Genomic DNA, 18544 nt, shown 5'->3' with positions numbered 1-18544 from the left:
CGTATAGGGATGGGCGATATACTGAATCCGTGCTTGGGAAAATGTTTCGCTTCATAGTATCTTAATACAGTATCTCCTTTCAGTCATTACATGAACCCGAAACGGCAGAAACTGAAGTAAGTAATGGCGAAGTAGAAAATCAAATTCGCCCAGTAGATGAAAGAGCCTTACTTGTTTCAGCATCTGTCATTTCGCCGGCCGAGGTGGCCGAGCGGTTCTAGGCGCTACAGTCTGGAACCGCGAGACCGTTACGGTCGCAGGTTCGAATTCTGCCTCGGACAGCATGACCTTGAACTGTGTGTACTATGTTCAACTCTGACGCGTTCTGGCACTGCGCTTTCTGAGGCTTGTGACGTATTAAAAGGAGCATCCCCGTGCCGTGCCGGATATACACTTATCACTAACCTTTCACATTCGCAATCTGTCAAACTTGCTAGACATTACAAAGTTCTTTTCACTCCTACGAATTGATTTCTGCCTGTCCCTAGTGTATTCCAATCGCTATTTCAGATTTTGCTGCCATTCACTTCTGGTTCCACTCAGGCTTTCTGCTAGTAATACTATGTATGTATCATTATCATTAATAACTAAAACTAGGATCGAAACCAGTAATATTATTTCTATATTGCAGACGCTTGTTCATAACGTACTACGAATTTTAAAAACGAATAAAATTTCGCAGTGATGTGACCGGAGGAAATCATTTAAAGCGCTTCACTTGTATTAATAGCTACCTTCGGCAACTAGTTTCTCCATTCTTGTTTAATATTTACAGCACACAAAGTAGTATTTTTTAGATAGCCTTCTGTAAATAAATGTGACGCTGGTTAAATCTGCTTCCGAGTCGTGCTATGAAAGGATGTTGACAGGACAGAAAAAAATTCTTCTCTTGAGGAATTCTGCTGGGGTGAGAAGTAGCCGTCGCTTTCAGTTTTGAAGGAAGGAGGCTCGCTGGTACCTCGAAGGAAACTGTTTGTGTTCCGCTGGAAAAGAAAGCAAACAATACAAAGGCGACAGGCTTACCACGGCTCGACGAAGAATCTTCCCGGACCTTTTGCTCTGTAAAGCGCTCTGACCTGACCGCGTCTTTAACTTAAACGGCAAAAGCAGACTGTTCGGAATTTTCTCGTCTATTTCTCATAAGAAATCTGCTTTATGTGTCAGTGCGAAGATTTATTAGTAACTCATCTCACTCGCAAAATACTATAGGGCTGCAGTAGAGTATCGACCGAGCAACAAATACCCAAAGAAAGACGAATACGGCAGAATTTTCATTATACTGCAGGAAAGATCAATCCACAGCAAAGTGATAAACAATGGTGAATGATGTTCAGCATGTCATCTGGAACAAACAAAATGATGTTGACTGCACACGCAGAAAAATTAACATTTACTTGTTTAAGTGCAGATCGATAATCCGAGAGAAATGGTGCTGTTATTAAGAAATTTATGTCCTATTCGAGAATATTGGATTCTTTTTCCGTGCCAAATATACTAATTTGACGACAATGGTACTGTGATTAAGAAATTTATGCCCTATTCGAGAATTTAGGATTCCTCATCCGCACCAACTATCCTAATTTGACGACAGTTTAGTCAGAGCAAGACAAGAAATTGGAAAGTATTATTCATGTAAGAACATCTCACATATTTCGCCTACAGCACATTCCTGCTAGTGGTGAAAGATATTTTTAAAAAATGCTTTTGATGCAAAACAGCTATATATATATCCCCGCGCGCGCGTGTGTGTGTGTGTGTGTGTGTGTGTGTGTGTGTGTAGCAGTTTTGCATCCAAAGCATTTTTTTAAAATATCTTTCACCACAAGTAGGAATGTGCTGTAGGCGAATAATGTAAGAAGTTCTTACATGAATAATATTTTCCCCTTCCTTGTCTTATATACGGATGTTAAAGTTGTAATCTACAGAAAAGGTACCAGATTAAGCACATCTTATCTAATACGAGTAAACGAACAAGAATATGTAAAAAACAAATACACTCCTGGAAATGGAAAAAAGAACACATTGACACCGGTGTGTCAGACCCACCATACTTGCTCCGGACACTGCGAGAGGGCTGTACAAGCAATGATCACACGCACGGCACAGCGGACACACCAGGAACCGCGGTGTTGCCCGTAGAATGGCGCTAGCTGCGCAGCATTTGTGCACCGCCGCCGTCAGTGTCAGCCAGTTTGCCGTGGCATACGGAGCTCCATCGCAGTCTTTAACACTGGTAGCATGCCGCGACAGCGTGGACGTGAACCGTATGTGCAGTTGACGGACTTTGAGCGAGGGCGTATAGTGGGCATTCGGGAGGCCGGGTGGACGTACCGCCGAATTGCTCAACACGTGGGGCGTGAGGTCTCCACAGTACATCGATGTTGTCGCCAGTGGTCGGCGGAAGGTGCACGTGCCCGTCGACCTGGGACCGGACCGCAGCGACGCACGGATGCACGCCAAGACCGTAGGATCCTACGCAGTGCCGTAGGGGACCGCACCGCCACTTCCCAGCAAATTAGGGACACTGTTGCTCCTGGGGTATCGGCGAGGACCATTCGCAACCGTCTCCATGAAGCTGGGCTACGGTCCCGCACACCGTTAGGCCGTCTTCCGCTCACGCCCCAACATCGTGCAGCCCGCCTCCAGTGGTGTCGCGACAGGCGTGAATGGAGGGACGAATGGAGACGTGTCGTCTTCAGCGATGAGAGTCGCTTCTGCCTTGGTGCCAATGATGGTCGTATGCGTGTTTGGCGCCGTGCAGGTGAGCGCCACAATCAGGACTGCATACGACCGAGGCACACAGGGCCAACACCCGGCATCATGGTGTGGGGAGCTATCTCCTACACTGGCCGTACACCACTGGTGATCGTCGAGGGGACACTGAATAGTGCACGGTACATCCAAACCGTCATCGAACCCATCGTTCTACCATTCCTAGACCGGCAAGGGAACTTGCTGTTCCAACAGGACAATGCACGTCCGCATGTATCCCGTGCCACCCAACGTGCTCTAGAAGGTGTAAGTCAACTACCCTGGCCAGCAAGATCTCCGGATCTGTCCCCCATTGAGCATGTTTGGGACTGGATGAAGCGTCGTCTCACGCGGTCTGCACGTCCAGCACGAATGCTGGTCCAACTGAGGCGCCAGGTGGAAATGGCATGGCAAGCCGTTCCACAGGACTACATCCAGCATCTCTACGATCGTCTCCATGGGAGAATAGCAGCCTGCATTGCTGCGAAAGGTGGATATACACTGTACTAGTGCCGACATTGTGCATGCTCTGTTGCCTGTGTCTATGTGCCTGTGGTTCTGTCAGTGTGATCATGTGATGTATCTGACCCCAGGAATGTGTCAATAAAGTTTCCCCTTCCTGGGACAATGAATTCACGGTGTTCTTATTTCAATTTCCAGGAGTGTATATATAAGGTTGTAAAAATATAGTCTCTAAATCTGAATGTAAGTTGATAACGGAAGTATAAAGCGTATATTTTTCAACAAATTAACTTCTCTGGTTAATTATAAGATAGTTTTTCATATATAATTCTGTATGACTTATATCTCCGTTATTTGTTCAACAGAATAACAGAACCTTAAGGGAAATGAATTCATTATCTTTTTCACAAAAACAGCAATAACTAAAGTAGCCATCCACTCGAAGACTCATTTTAACACCACGGTTTCATAAAATATAAGTACCTGGCTCTGAAACAAAGCTTTCACTGGATAGTCCATAATTTTCGATTTACGCCCATGGACACAAACAAAAAATTAAGAAAGATAATAATCCACAATTGTCGATGAGGTATATGAACATCCTAATGATCCATGAACAGCAGAACGACTGTTTTCATAGTTTTCAGCAAAATGAAGAGACATCGAATTAAATAATAACATATTACTAATGTGTCAGACTAAATTTTATTGAGTGTTCACTCAATACGTATCCTGGCCTGACACCTGTGATGTTGCACCAATGAGGATTTGAACTTAGCGCCTGTGTGAAGATAACAGACTCAGTTCAATTATCATTGATACAGAAATCATCAAATTGTGGGAGCAACAGTTGTAGTTTACACTGATGTGACAAAAGTCTTGCGATCGCGATTTACACGTATACAGATGGCGGTAGTATCAAGTACACAAGGTGTAAAAGAGCAGTGCATTGGCGGAACTGTCATTTGTTCTCGCGTGATTTCTGTGAAATGGTGTCCGACGTGATTATGGCGGCACAGATTTTGAAAGCGGAATTGCAGCTGGGGCGACACATGGGAGATTCCAGTTTGGAAATTGTTAGGGAATTCAGTATTCCGCGATCGATAGTGTCAAGAGGGTGTTGAGAATGGGCTGTGGCAGCCGATGACCGACGCAGCGTTTTTGCTAACGACACGACATTGGCTGCAGCGCCTCTTCTGGATTCCTGATCATAACGTTTGGACTCTAGACGACTGTAAAACCGTGGCCTGCTCAGACAAGCCCCGATTTCAGTTAGTGAGAGCTCATGGTACGTTTTGAGTGTCGCGTTGGCCTCACGAAGTCATAAGCCTAAGTTGGCAACAAGGCATTATGAAAGCTCGTAGTCGCTCGACAATGGTGTGGGCTGTGTTTGCATGGAATGCGCTGGGCCGTTTAGATGGGTGGTTACTTTAAGACCATTTACAGGCACTCATAGACATCATGATTCCAAACAATGATGAAATGATGACATGTATATGGATACTCTGCAAATCACATTTAAGTGCCTGTCAGACGGTTCAAACTTCGACGAGAAGGCAGAGCCATGCGTCCGTGAGGTAAATACGATGTATTTCCTCCATTTCATTTATTTAAGTCAATGCTGCATTATTTTTAACTGAGAATGTTTCATTTACGTACATAAGGTTTTTAAACAAGTGCATGAAGTGCCAGTTGGATTTTATAAATGTTTATATCTGGAGTGGCACGTTAGTGCGCCTCAGGTGTTACTGATGCCAACCTTTGACGCTAACCTCACTTTCACATGCAGACAGTACAGTAAATATTTGCACTAAGATCTATGAACAAACAGTATTGCTTTGGTTTTTATATAAAAATAGAATATCCATTTAACTTCTAGGCTTAACAGATGAAGAAATAATAAAACTTATTTTGTAGGAGTCCGATGTAAGTGAACTCTTCAGCCATGACAACGACGACAATTTTGAGCTATGTCGCGTTGCGTCAAATGTGACCAATATTTGTACATGTCCAAGGAAAAGAAAACTGCTTTCGTTTAGTCTATGTTAAAAATTAATATATGTGTGTGTGAGAGAGAGTAGGTTATTTTGCAACAATATATGTTTTTATCACTTTTGTAATACCCTATATTCAAAGACCTTGAAAGGCAAACAAATGAAAGCACTTCTTGAGCAGCAAAATACGTATTATTTGTACTGTGATAAAACCTAACTAGTCACGTTTTGAAAAAACAGTCACCCTGAGAATTATTTAAGTATTTTTTATCTGATTCCACAGGCCATAATTCACTGGAATTGGTCCATTTCAGATAAAGGCTTAAAATTTTTCTCTCAGGATGGGAAAGGTTAAGATCTTCGTAGGTGCTTACTCTGGTCAGTTAATCTTGTAGTACGATATCTGTTTCTTCAGTATCACTGTGTAATTAGCTAATTCCGTAGACAAAACAGTCTCAAAGCCAGTTTCAAAATCTTGTGAAGAACATTAAAATGTTGAGCGCAGGTTAAAATGTCACCATCCTGGCAGTTAGACTGTAATAAATTGGGAAACTGGGAAAATTCGCATTATCAAACGTTTCGTTGCATTAGTTTAAATCTCGCAACAAAATCTGAAATGGTGAACTCTATTTTTATCAAATTTAGATTGTCACTATCTAACTGCAGGTTAAATTTAGTAAGCAAATATGTTAAATGATGCATTTCTGGTTTCAGCCTGATTAATTTTTTCTATTAAACTGTCTCCTTAGTATGCAAAACCTCTTAAACTGTCTCAAAGATAAAAATCCTGACAAACATATGCCTATTGATTGGTGTATTGCAGTGTGCAGGAATAATAGATCAAAGCTATCGACATTTTTTTCCGCACCTGCGCAAATATACGAGAATACAAAGCGTTGCTTCGAATTTTGTTTACTGCTTTAATGTGAAATTGAGCCGTCCGGGGTGGCCGAGCTGTTCTAGGCGATTCAGACTGGAACCGCGCGACTGCTACGTTCGCAGGTTCGAATCCTGCCTCGGGCATGGATGCGTGTGATGTCCTTAGGTTAGTTCGGTTTAAGTAGTTCTAAGTTCTAGGGGACTGATGACCTTAGAAGTTAGGTCCCATAGTGTTCAGAGCCATTTGAACCATTTTGTGAAATTGAAGGTATTGTTACATTTAAATGTTGTTGGTGAATGAAGCAGAGCATTGTCAACACGCCGGATACGTTTTGCTTTATATGGCCTATAAGCTTACGATGGCGCCCAAACATCGCCAATGCTCTATCTGCTGCCACTGATATTTTATTCGAGAAAGAGCTGTACCTTTCCATGAAATAATCTTTCACAATATTAAATATTGATTCACGTTTAGTGTCTAACATCATAATTCTCGCTAAGATCAGTTCTTCGTGGGTTTCTTGACCCATAACAAAACGAACATATGCCAATGATAATGCTTCATCGCCGGGTACAGATGTCTCGTCCTGCTGTGTGGACAAACTGGTCATTGGTAGGTACTTACACAAGTTGCTTTCAGAGTTGTTATTCTTTTCATAAATCTCTGAATTGTGCCGTTCCTCAAAGAAATTCATTTGAGTATATCATAAACAGGACGTCACAAACAGCTGATTTACGGGAGCCTTACAATACCTCGCTACTTGAAGCAATACCTGGAAAACCACGTTCTGTCGGGAAACAGTTAATCTTGCCAGCGCTGAAGATATGTAAAAACATCATGGAAAATCTAAATCTGTATGACCAGATGAGGATCTGAACTGTCGTCCTCTCAAATGTTAGTCCAGTGAGCTAATCACTGCGGCACCTGGCTTGCTTCCAACCTCTGCACTCGTATCCTATCAGTGACGCAGGAGGTGAAAAAGTATCCCATTATTTTGAGAAGCAGCTCAAAAGATGCTGAATATGGCAATGTGGGTCTGCGAGGCATCTAAAGTTGAGCCTTCTCTGGTGGCAGTGACGTCTGTCTCGAGGAGGAAGCCGCTAAGCCCATTTGGTGTGTCGTGCCAGCATGATCAATTGTCGTCCACAGGCGGCTCTGATATCGCCTGGTATCCACACAGTGACCTTCCCGAAAGTACATAGATCTTTGTGCCCAACGAATAGCATGAGCGACAAATGTGCTGACGTAGGCCTCAGCAGGGTCCAGATGATCTTCTGACAGCACTCATGCAGCAATTCCATACGAGTGCTGCGGACACCAGGACCTGGATGAGGAACTCGGCACTGAGTATGGCTGACAGCATCTATCGCATGTGTACCTTCAAGGTTGAGTGGTGCATTATGCCCCTCGGTGGGCAGAATTCCTGAAACATAAGGGATGAAAAGTGAGGGCCTCTTCACCATCAAATAATTGTAGTCTCCCTTTCTGTGGTATTTAATCAGTCTATGACGGTGAGCCACTTCTCCCTGAGGAAGGGCCAATGATGTTCACATGGACAGGCTCCCATGGGCGCTACGGCTTTCGACAGGTGTGGAACCATTGCGGGGGTGCTGGAGCGGACTGTCATCATCTTGTGTGTGATCCTGAGCGACTTGATATGTCGCCTCGCCAGCGCCTTCACGCGTGCCACCGCCCAGCAGCCAGCCTCCGGAGGCTTATGACACACTCATACAGTATCGGTGGGATGCCCCCTAGCGGTGGTCATTGTCCGATATTAGCGTCAGCTCTCCTTGGATACTGCTTTTTAAAGTCAAAGTATGTGCAGATTTCGGGGATTGAGGGGGGAGGTATTCCTGTCAAACATGGCAAAAGTGTTTCATAACTTGTGTGGTAATAGGCTCCTCGGCTATATCCTTCTCAGCCACACATGCGTGACAGGATACTATCGTACGCAGTTTTGGAAGATGTCGTCTATTTGGAAGCACTGTTTCCCAAGAGTCAGAAGAGGGGACGGGTCACATAGGTTATGTGGACAGGGGATCGAGGTTAACGTGGTGTGCTCTCAGCCGACTGTGAACTTCGTAACTATAATTGCCAAGGAAAAGGGCCAAGTGTTGAAGGCATTGTGCCACTTTTATGGAAGGCAGTTTTTGGTACCGAATAGGGAAACTAATGGTTTAAGGTCCGTTATGAGCAGAAACTTGTAAGGAAACGTATAAATATGATAGCCGGTAATCCTTTCTCGATTTTTGAGTAACTGATCTGGACTAAAGTGAGAGTTTTAAACACACATGCGATGAAGTGTTCACAGCCGTCAACGTTATTGTGAGAAAGAATGGTTTCGAAGACATTGAGACGTACCGGCGACCAGAATAAGGCTTTCTGATGTGTCACAAGTCGCGAGGCCAGGAGTGGACTTTAGACAAGGTTTTAATTTGTGAAAGCCTCTTAATGCTGCTTTGAACGTTCTTGAAATATTCCTTTCTAGCGTAAATTGTTAAAGGGTGTGACGCTGTGGGTTGTATTTGGCAGAATTTTTGAAAATTTATGTTTTTATGAATGAAATATCTTTTAATTTTGTATAGCTCGGATTTTTTATATGGCTTCCACATGTTTATGAACCGGCTGAAGTACTTTATGACTTTATACATGGGTTAAACCCTTCACTTCCTCATGAAAGGACTAACTTGGACTAACTTGGACTAACTTGGTTAGGCTTTAGTCAGTTTTTTCGTAATGTACGGAACGTAATTTCACAAGGTTTCTCTCTTGTAGCGGTACTTACTAATGTATTCTCTTGGTATTTTACTTTGTTAGGAATGTTTTGAATCAAGAGATCCAACAAAAAAAAATTGGAAAAATGCCGGTACACTAGAATTCCGAAATTAAAACTGTTGTATCTGCACAATTCAAATTGGGTGTCGATTATCAGGAGGAACTGCGGGGGGCGGGGGGGGGGGGGCGGGGTACTGTTCTTCAAGCACAGTGATTACGAAAGTGGTCTATATCAATCCCGAGGGGTCGACTGCAACCTGCAAAGGGTGCATGTCAGCGAAAATAGATACTGCGGTTGGATTAAATGTATATGGTGGTCTACAAGAGTGAATCGCATTTAGTTTTCGGACATTTACGAAAGAACAGATACCATCTTCATATAGATAAGGCTTACCGGCCAAGATCTTCTTCAGTGCAGATACACACACATTGCTCAAACTCTTACTGGAATAGGTAGATTGGCCGCCGCGAGTAATGAATGTAGTGGGCCGGGGTACTACTAATGTAGTGTGTGGACAGTAAGTTGGAAATGTGGTTGTCACGGGGAGCATGCCAGAGATAAGTCCCTGCAGTCGCGCTAACTTCTGTGTCCTCGATGGCTCAGTCGGATAAAGCATTTGCCAAGTAAGCAGGAGATCCCGGGTTTGAGTCCCGGTCGGGACACACATATTCAACTGTCCCCGTTGATATTTATCAACGCCTGTAAGGAGCCAAAGGTCTAGATTTCACTGTAGTTTCATTCTTCGAGAGCTGCAAGATAACCAGTGGTATCTGTTCTTTAAGACGTCCAAAAGAACAGATACCATCTTCATATATGAACGATGCAAGTGATCAGACAGAATGCTTACGTATGTGTCACCTGTCAAGAGTCGTATCAAGGCATATCATGGTCCCATATCACTCCAACTGCACACGCCCACCACCATTACAAAGCCTCCACCAGCTTCAACAGTTCCCTGCTGAAATGCAGGATCCACGCATTCACGAGGTTGTCTCCATACACTTACACGTTCATCCGCTCGCTACAATTTGAAACGAGACTCGTCCAGTTATCAACAGTACAATGTCGATGTTGACGGGTCCAGGCGAGGCGCAAACCCTGTGCCATGCAGTCATCAAGGGTACACTCCCATACCGATGATGTTTCGTTGAATGGTTCGCACGCTGACACTTGATGGCCCAGCAGTGGAATCTGCAGTAATTTGCGGAAGGGTTGCACTTCTGTCACGTTGAACGATTTTCTTTAGTCGTCGTTGGTCCCGTTCTTGCAGGATGTTTTTCCGGCCGCAGCGATGTCGGAGATTTGATGTTTTACCGCATTCCTGATATTCGCGGCACACTAGTGAAATAGTCGTACGGGAAAATCCCCAAAAATCCCCACTTCATCGCTTCCTCGGAGATGTGGTGTACGATCGCTCGTGCGCCAACTATAACACTACGTTCAAACTCACTTAAATCTTGATAAGCTGCCATTGTAGACGTAGTAACCGATCTAACAACTGCACCAGGCACTTCTCTTATAGACTTTGCCGACCGCAGCGCCGTATTGTGCCCCTGTTTACAAATGGTTCAAGTGGCTCTGCGCACTATGAGACTGACACTTCTTCTTCTTCTTCTTTTTTTTTTGGTCATCAGTCTACTGGCTGGTTTGATGCGGCCCGCCACGAATTCCTTCCCTGTCCTAACCTCTTCATCTCAGAGTAGCACTTGTAACCTACGTCCTCAATTATTTGCTTGACGTATTCCAAACTCTGTATTCCTCTACAGTTTTTGCCCTCTACAGCTCCCTCTAGTACCATGGAAGTCATTCCCTCATGTCTTAGCAGATGTCCTATCATCCTGTCCCTTCTCCTTATCAGTGTTTTCCTTATATTCCTTTCCTCTCCGATTCTGCGTAGAACCTCCTCATTCCTTACCTTATCAGTAAACCTAATTTTCAACATTCGTCTATAGCACCACATCTCAAATGCTTCGATTCTCTTCTGTTCCGGTTTTCCCACAGTCCATGTTTCACTACCATACAATGCTGTACTCCAGACGTACATCCTCAGAAATTTCTTCCTCAGATTAAGGCCGGTATTTGATATTAGTAGACTTCTCTTGGCCAGAAATGCCTTTTTTTGCCATAGCGAGTCTGCTTTTGATGTCCTCCTTGCTCCGTCCGTCATTGGTTATTTTACTGCCTAGGTAGCAGAATTCCTTAACTTCATTGACTTCGTGGCCATCAATCCTGATGTTAAGTTTTTCGCTGTTCTCATTTCTACTACTTCTCATTACCTTCGTCTTTCTCCGATTTACTCTCAAACCATACTGTGTACTCATTAGACTGTTCATTCCGTTCAGCAGATCATTTAATTCTTCTTCACTTTCACTCAGGATAGCAATGTCATCAGCGAATCGTTTCATTGATATCCTTTCACCTTGTATTTTAATTCCACTCCTAAACCTTTCTTTTATTTCCATTATTGCTTCCTCGATGTACAGATTGAAGAGTAGGGGCGAAAGGCTACAGCCTTGTCTTACACCCTTCTTAATACGAGCACTTCGTTCTTGATCGTCCACTCTTACTATTCCCTCTCGGTTGTTGTACAAATTGTAAATGACCCGTCTCTCCCTATAGCTTACCCCTACTTTTTTCAGAATCTCGAACAGCTTGCACCATTTTATACTGTCGAACGCTTTTTCCGGGTCGACAAATCCTATGAAAGTGTCTTGATTTTTCTTTAGCCTTGCTTCCATTATTAGCCGTAACGTCAGAATTGCCTCTCTCGTCCCTTTACTTTTCCTAAAGCCAAACTGATCGTCACCTAGCGCATTCTCAATTTTCTTTTCCATTCTTCTGTATATTATTCTTGAAAGCAGCTTCGATGCATGAGCTGTTAAGCTGATTGTGCGATAATTCTCGCACTTGTCAGCTCTTGCCGTCTTCGGAATTGTGTGGATGATGCTTTTCCGAAAGTCAGATGGTATATCGCCAGACTCATATATTCTACACACAAACGTGAATTGTCGTTTTGTTGCCACTTCCACCAATGATTTTAGAAATTCTGATGGAATGTTATCTATCCCTTCTGTCTTATTTGACCGTAAGTCCTCCAAAGCTCTTTTTAATTCCGATTATAATACTGTATCCCCTGTCTCTTCTAAATCGACTCCTGTTTCTTCTTCTATCAGATCAGACAAATCTTCACCCTCATAGAGGCTTTCAATGTATTCTTTCCACCTATCTGCTCTCTCCTCTGCATTTAACTGTGGAATTCCCGTTGCACTCTTAACGTTACCACCGTTGCTTTTAATGTCACCAAAGGTTGTTTTGACTTTCCCGTATGCTGAGTCTGTCCTTCCGACAATCATATCTTTTTCGATGTCTTCACATTTTTCCTGCAGCCATTTCGTCTTAGCTTCCCTGCACTTCCTATTTGTTTCATTCCTCAGCGACTTGTATTTCGCCGGCAGGTGTGGCCGAGCGGTTCTAGGCGCTATAGTCTGGAACCGCGCGACCGCTACGGTCGCAGGTTCGAATCCTGCCTCGGGCATGGATGTGTGTGATGTCCTTAGGTTAGTTAGGTTTAAGTGGTTCTAAGTTCTAGGGGACTGATGACCACAGCAGTTAAGTCCCATAGTAATTAGAGCCATTTGAACCATTTGAACATGTATTTCTGTATTCCTGATTTTCCCGGAACATGTTTGTTCTTCCTCCTTTCATCAATCAACTGAAGTATTTCTTCTGTTACCCATGGTTTCTTCGCAGCTGCCTTCTTTGTACCTATGTTTTCCTTAACAAACTTCTGTTATGGCCCTTTTTAGAGGTGTCCATTCCTCTTCAACTGTACTGCCTACTGCGCTAATCCTTATTGCTGCATCTATAGCGTTAGAGAACTTCAAACGTATCTCGTCATTCCTTAGTACTTCCGTATCCCACTTCTTTGCGTATTGATTCTTCCTGACTAATGTCTTGAACTTCAGCCTACTCTTCATCACTACTACACTCCTGGAAATTGAAATAAGAACACCGTGAATTCATTGTCCCAGGAAGGGGAAACTTTATTGACACATTCCTGGGGTCAGATACATCACATGATCACACTGACAGAACCACAGGCACATAGACACAGGCAACAGAGCATGCACAATGTCGGCACTAGTACAGTGTATATCCACCTTTCGCAGCAATGCAGGCTGCTATTCTCCCATGGAGACGATCGTAGTGATGCTGGATGTAGTCCTGTGGAACGGCTTGCCATGCCATTTCCACCTGGCGCCTCAGTTGGACCAGCGTTCGTGCTGGACGTGCAGACCGCGTGAGACGACGCTTCATCCAGTCCCAAACATGCTCAATGGTGGACAGATCCGGAGATCTTGCTGGACAGGGTAGTTGACTTACACCTTCTAGAGCACGTTGGGTGGCACGGGATACATGCGGACGTGCATTGTCCTGTTGGAACAGCAAGTTACCTTGCCGGTCTAGGAATGGTAGAACGATGGGTTCGATGACGGTTTGGATGTACCGTGCACTATTCAGTGTCCCCTCGACGATCACCAGTGGTGTACGGCCAGTGTAGGAGATCGCTCCCCACACCATGATGCCGGGTGTTGGCCCTGTGTGCCTCGGTCGTATGCAGTCCTGATTGTGGCGCTCACCTGCACGGCGCCAAACACGCATACTACCATCATTGGCACCAAGGCAGAAGCGACTCTCATCGCTGAAGACGACACGTCTCCATTCGTCCCTCCATTCACGCCTGTCGCGACACCACTGGAGGTGGGCTGCACGATGTTGGGGCGTGAGCGGAAGACGGCCTAACGGTGTGCGGGACCGTAGCCCAGCTTCATGGAGACGGTTGCGAATGGTCCTCGCCCATACCCCAGGAGCAACAGTGTCCCTAATTTGCTGGGAAGTGGCGGTGCGGTCCCCTACGGCACTGCGTAGGATCCTACGGTCTTGGCGTGCATTTGTGCGTCGCTGCGGTCCGGTCCCAGGTCGACGGGCACGTGCACCTTCCGCCGACCACTGGCGACAACATCGATGTACTGTGGAGACCTCACGCCCCACGTGTTGAGCAATTCGGCGGTACGTCCACCCGGCCTCCCGCATGCCCACTATACGCCCTCGCTCAAAGTCCGTCAACTGCACATACGGTTCACGTCCACGCTGTCGCGGCATGCTACCAGTGTTAAAGACTGCGATGGAGCTCCGTATGCCACGGCAAACTGGCTGACACTGACGGCGGCGGTGCACAAATGCTGCGCAGCTAGCGCCATTCGACGGCCAACACCGCGGTTCCTGGTGTGTCCGCTGTGCCGTGCGTGTGATCATTGCTTGTACAGCCGTCTCGCAGTGTCCGGAGCAAGTATGGTGGGTCTGACACACCGGTGTCAATGTGTTCTTTTTTCCATTTCCAGGAGTGTATATTGTGATCTGAGTCTATATCTGCTCCTGGGTACGCCTTGCAATCCAGTATCTGATTTCGGAATCTCTGTCCGACCATGATGTAATCTAATTGAAATCTTCCCCACTTCCAACTGGCCATTAAAATTGCTACACCACGAAGATAACATGCTACAGACGCGAAATTTAACCAATGATTAGCTTTTCAGAGCATTCACACAAGGTTGGCGCCGGTAGCGACACCTACAACGCGCTGACATGAGGAAAGTTTCCAACCGATTTCTCATACTCAAACAGCAGTTGACAGGCGTTGCCTCGCGAAACGTTGTTGTGATGCCTCGTGTAAGGAGGAGAAACGTGTACCATACCGTTTCCGACTTTGATAAAGGTCGGATTGTAGCCTATAGCGATTGCGGTTTATCGTATCGCGACATTGCTGCTCTCGTTGGTCGAGATCCAATGACTGTTAGCAGGATATGGAATCGATGGGTTCAGTAGGGTAATACGTAACGCCGTGCTGGATCCCAACGGCCTCGTATCACTAGCAGTCGAGAAGACAGGCATCTTATCCGCATGGCTGTAACGGATCGTGCCGCCACGTCTCGATCCCTGAGTCAACAGATGGGGACGTCTGCAAGACAACAACCATCTGCACGAACAGTTCGACGACGTTTGCAGCAGCATTGACTATCAGCTCGGAGACCATGTCTGCGGTTGCCCTTGGCGCTGCATCACAGACAGGAGCGCCTGCTATGGTGTACTCAACGACGAACCTAGGTGCACATATGGCAAAACTTCATTTTTTCGGATGAATTCAGGTTCTGTTTACAGCACCATGATAGTCGCATCCGTGTTTCGCGACATCGCGGTGAACGCACGTTGGAAGCGTGTATTTGTCATCGCTATACTGGCGTATCACCTGGCGTGATGGTATGGGGACCCATTGGTTCCACGTCTCGGTCAGCTCTTGTTCGCATTGACAGCGCTTTGAACAGTGGACTTTACATTTCAGATGTGTTACGACCCGTGGCTCTACCCTTCATTCGATCCCTGCGGAACCCTATATTTCAGCAGAGTAATGCACGACTGCATGTTGCAGGTCCTGTGCGGGCATTTCTGGATACAGAAAATGTTCGACTGCTGCCCTGGCCAGCACATTCTCCAGATCTCTCACCAATTGAAAACGTCTGGTCAATGGTGGCCTAGGAACAGGCTCGTAACAATACGCCAGTCCGTACTCTTGATGAACTGTGGTACCGTGTTGAAGCTGCATGGGCAGATTTAACCGTACACTCCACCTAAGCTCTGGTTGACTCAATGCCCAGGCGTATCAAGGCCGTTATTACGGCCAGAGGTGGTTGTTCTGGGCACTGATATCTAAGGATCTATGCACCCAAATTGCGTGAAAATATAATCACTTGTCAGTTCTAGTATAATATATCTGTCCAATGAATACCCATTTATCATCTGCATTTCTCCTTGGTGTAGTGATTTTAATGGCCAGTAGTGTAACTTATGAGGTCATCAGTCCCCTAGAACTTAGAACTTCTTAAACCTAACTAACCTAAGGACATCACACACATCCATGCCCGAGGCAGGATTCGAACCTGCGACCGTAGCGGTCGCGCGGTTCCAGACTGTAGCGGTCGCGCGGTTCCTACTGAAGCGCCTAGCCGGCCGCGGTGGCCGAGGATTTCTAGGCGCTTCAGTCCAGAACCGCGTCAGTTACGGTCGGAGGTTCGAATCCTGCCTCGGTCATGGTTGTGTGTGATGTCCTTAGGTAAGTTAGGTTTAAGTAGTTCTTAGTTCTAGGGGACTGATGACCTCAGATGTTAAGTCCCATGGTGATTTTTCTTGAAGCGCCGAGAACCGCTCGGCCTCTCCGACCGGCCTTGTTTACATATCTCGGAATTTGAGTACGCATTCCTACGCCAGTTTCTTTGACGCTTCATTGTATAAGTGCTCGAGGAATTGTTGTCTACTAGTGCAGTATATGTTACACGAGGCCATGAATGTTCAAAAGAAACTAAATCAATATCGGGTGAGCCAGGCCGAAGTGTAATACACTGATGGAAAAAAAAACATCACAACACCAAGAAGGACTCGTGCGAAATAAACGAAAGTTTGTGTCCGCAGCTCGTGGTCGTGCGGTAGCGTTCTCGCTTCCCGCGCCCGTTTTCCCGGGATCGATTCCCGACGGGGTCACGGACTTTCTCTGCCTCGTGATGACCGGGTGTTGTGTGATGCCCTTAGGTTAGTTAGGTTTAAGTAGTTCTAAGTTATAGGGGCCTGATGACCATAGATGTTAAGTCCCATAGTGCTCAGAGCCATTTGAACCATTTTTGGTAGGCGTGTTTCTACACCTGAAAGCTGATGTCTATTCAAGTTTCACACCAGTCGCTTAAGAGTGGTTCTAGACTCTTTGAAGTAGGATGTGGTGAGTTGGTGTTAGTCTAGAATGCCTTTAAGCGACAAAGACGCCATTTTCAACAGCTCACTGTGTTTTAAGAGAAGCTGGACGTCTCTTCTGCGATAGTGCAGAACAACTTGTTAGTAATATAGCCGCTGTACACGATTGCTAGCAGCGGTGATAATGAGAATGTACAATAGCAAGGAGACCGAGATACAGACGGTCATGCGGCACCACCGAGAGGGAAGACATGTTCGGCGTATGGTTCTGGCGCATCCCCCTGCATCTACAGCGGCAATCCGAGCAGCAGTTGCTACCACAGGGACACAGCTAACTGTTACAAATCGGTTATTTCACGGACATTTCCGAGTCAGACGCCCTGTAGTGTTCATTCCACTGAACCCAAATCACAGTCATCGTGAATTCAATTATGTTAAGCGCGAATTCATTGTAGGGCAGGGCAGAGGTCCGTTGTGTCTCCTGATGAAAGCTAGTTCTGCCTCGATGCCAGAGATGACCGTATGTTGGCTGAAAGCAGACCAGATGAGAGCTTGCAACCAACCTGTCTGCGTGCTAGACACACCGGACTTACTCCTGGAACTGTGGTCTCCGATGCGATTACGTATGACAGCAGCGGCGCTCTCGCGGTTATCTCACTCACCCTGACTACAAATTGGCATGTCAGTGTGGTGATTCGACTTGTTGTGCTGCCGTTCAGGAACAGCATTCCCGGGAGTGTTTTAAAACAGGATAACTACCACTCACATATCGCTGCTGTAGCCCAGCATGCTCTACAGAGTGTCCAGATGTTGCATTGGCCTGTTTAATGACAAGATCTTTCTCCAGTCTTCTCAAAATCCAACACAATTGGGTCATCATCAGGCAACGACTCCAGCGTCATCCAGAACCAGCAATTAACGTCCGTATACTGACTGACCATGTGCAACGGACATGGCACTCCATCCCACAAGCTGACATCCGGCATGTGTACATCACAATGCATGCACGTTTGCATGCTTGTATTCGACGTTCTAGTGGTAACGTCAGTTACTGATGTACCAGCTTTTCTCATTTGCAAAATCTTAAAAAAAAATGGTTCAAATGGCTCTAAGCACTATGGGACTTAACATCTGAGGTCATCAGTCCCCTAGAACTTAGCACTACTTAAACCTAACTAACCTAAGGACATCACACACATCCATGCCCGAGGCAGGATTCGAACCTGCGACCGTAGCATGCAAAATCTTATCTCGTGCTTACATTATTCTGTTATTGTGCAATGTTAATCATTTAAACATGTTACCTAGACAAATATTTTCCCAAAATTTTATTAATCTACAGTAATTACTTTTTTGCGTTGCGATTTTTTTTTGTCACTGTATAACCTCTAATGTTCTAAATATTGAGTAATGCTTTACCTTCCCATGTCAATTACCCTGAGATGATTTGCTGACAGTGCTACTGTCCAAAGAAAAGTGTCGTGCGTAAAAGCAATTTATTTAAGCGTACAACATAGCTGTTGATTAAAATGAGCAGTTGTAATCGTAAGTCTGCTAAGAACGTCTGTATATTTGTTTTTAACTCAGAGGCAGCGCGGAAGGGTAACACTCGTTTCAGAACAACTTCTGCAAACGTGACGTCATTTTGACGTCACACGCAATATCGACGACTGCATGATGTGCTAACGACTTTCATTAGCATTTGATATGGGCCTCTCTTAACACTTCAGGTATTTATAAAAACACATCATTCTTGGAATGATTTACTATAATTATTGCTGTAATTAAATGTCACATATTGATTTATCGACGGTTAAAGCATCGTATAAGAGATATTGTTATAACCAAGACGTCTATCACATAATTAAGTGCTAGTGTAATGGA

At 45.2% G+C, this 18544-nt stretch overlaps 1 non-coding gene across 1 annotated transcript; it reads left to right on the top strand.

The window, feature by feature from the left end:
• The first annotated feature begins 9450 nt into the window (after positions 1-9450).
• Positions 9451-9525, top strand: Trnat-agu (transfer RNA threonine (anticodon AGU)). Its single transcript has one exon. It is a non-coding gene; the product is annotated as a tRNA-Thr (tRNA).
• Positions 9526-18544: the final 9019 nt, after the last annotated feature.

Source organism: Schistocerca cancellata, chromosome 1 (genome assembly GCF_023864275.1).
Source record: "Schistocerca cancellata isolate TAMUIC-IGC-003103 chromosome 1, iqSchCanc2.1, whole genome shotgun sequence".
NCBI lineage: Eukaryota > Metazoa > Arthropoda > Insecta > Orthoptera > Acrididae > Schistocerca > Schistocerca cancellata.
This window is presented reverse-complemented; position numbering and strand designations above follow the sequence as displayed.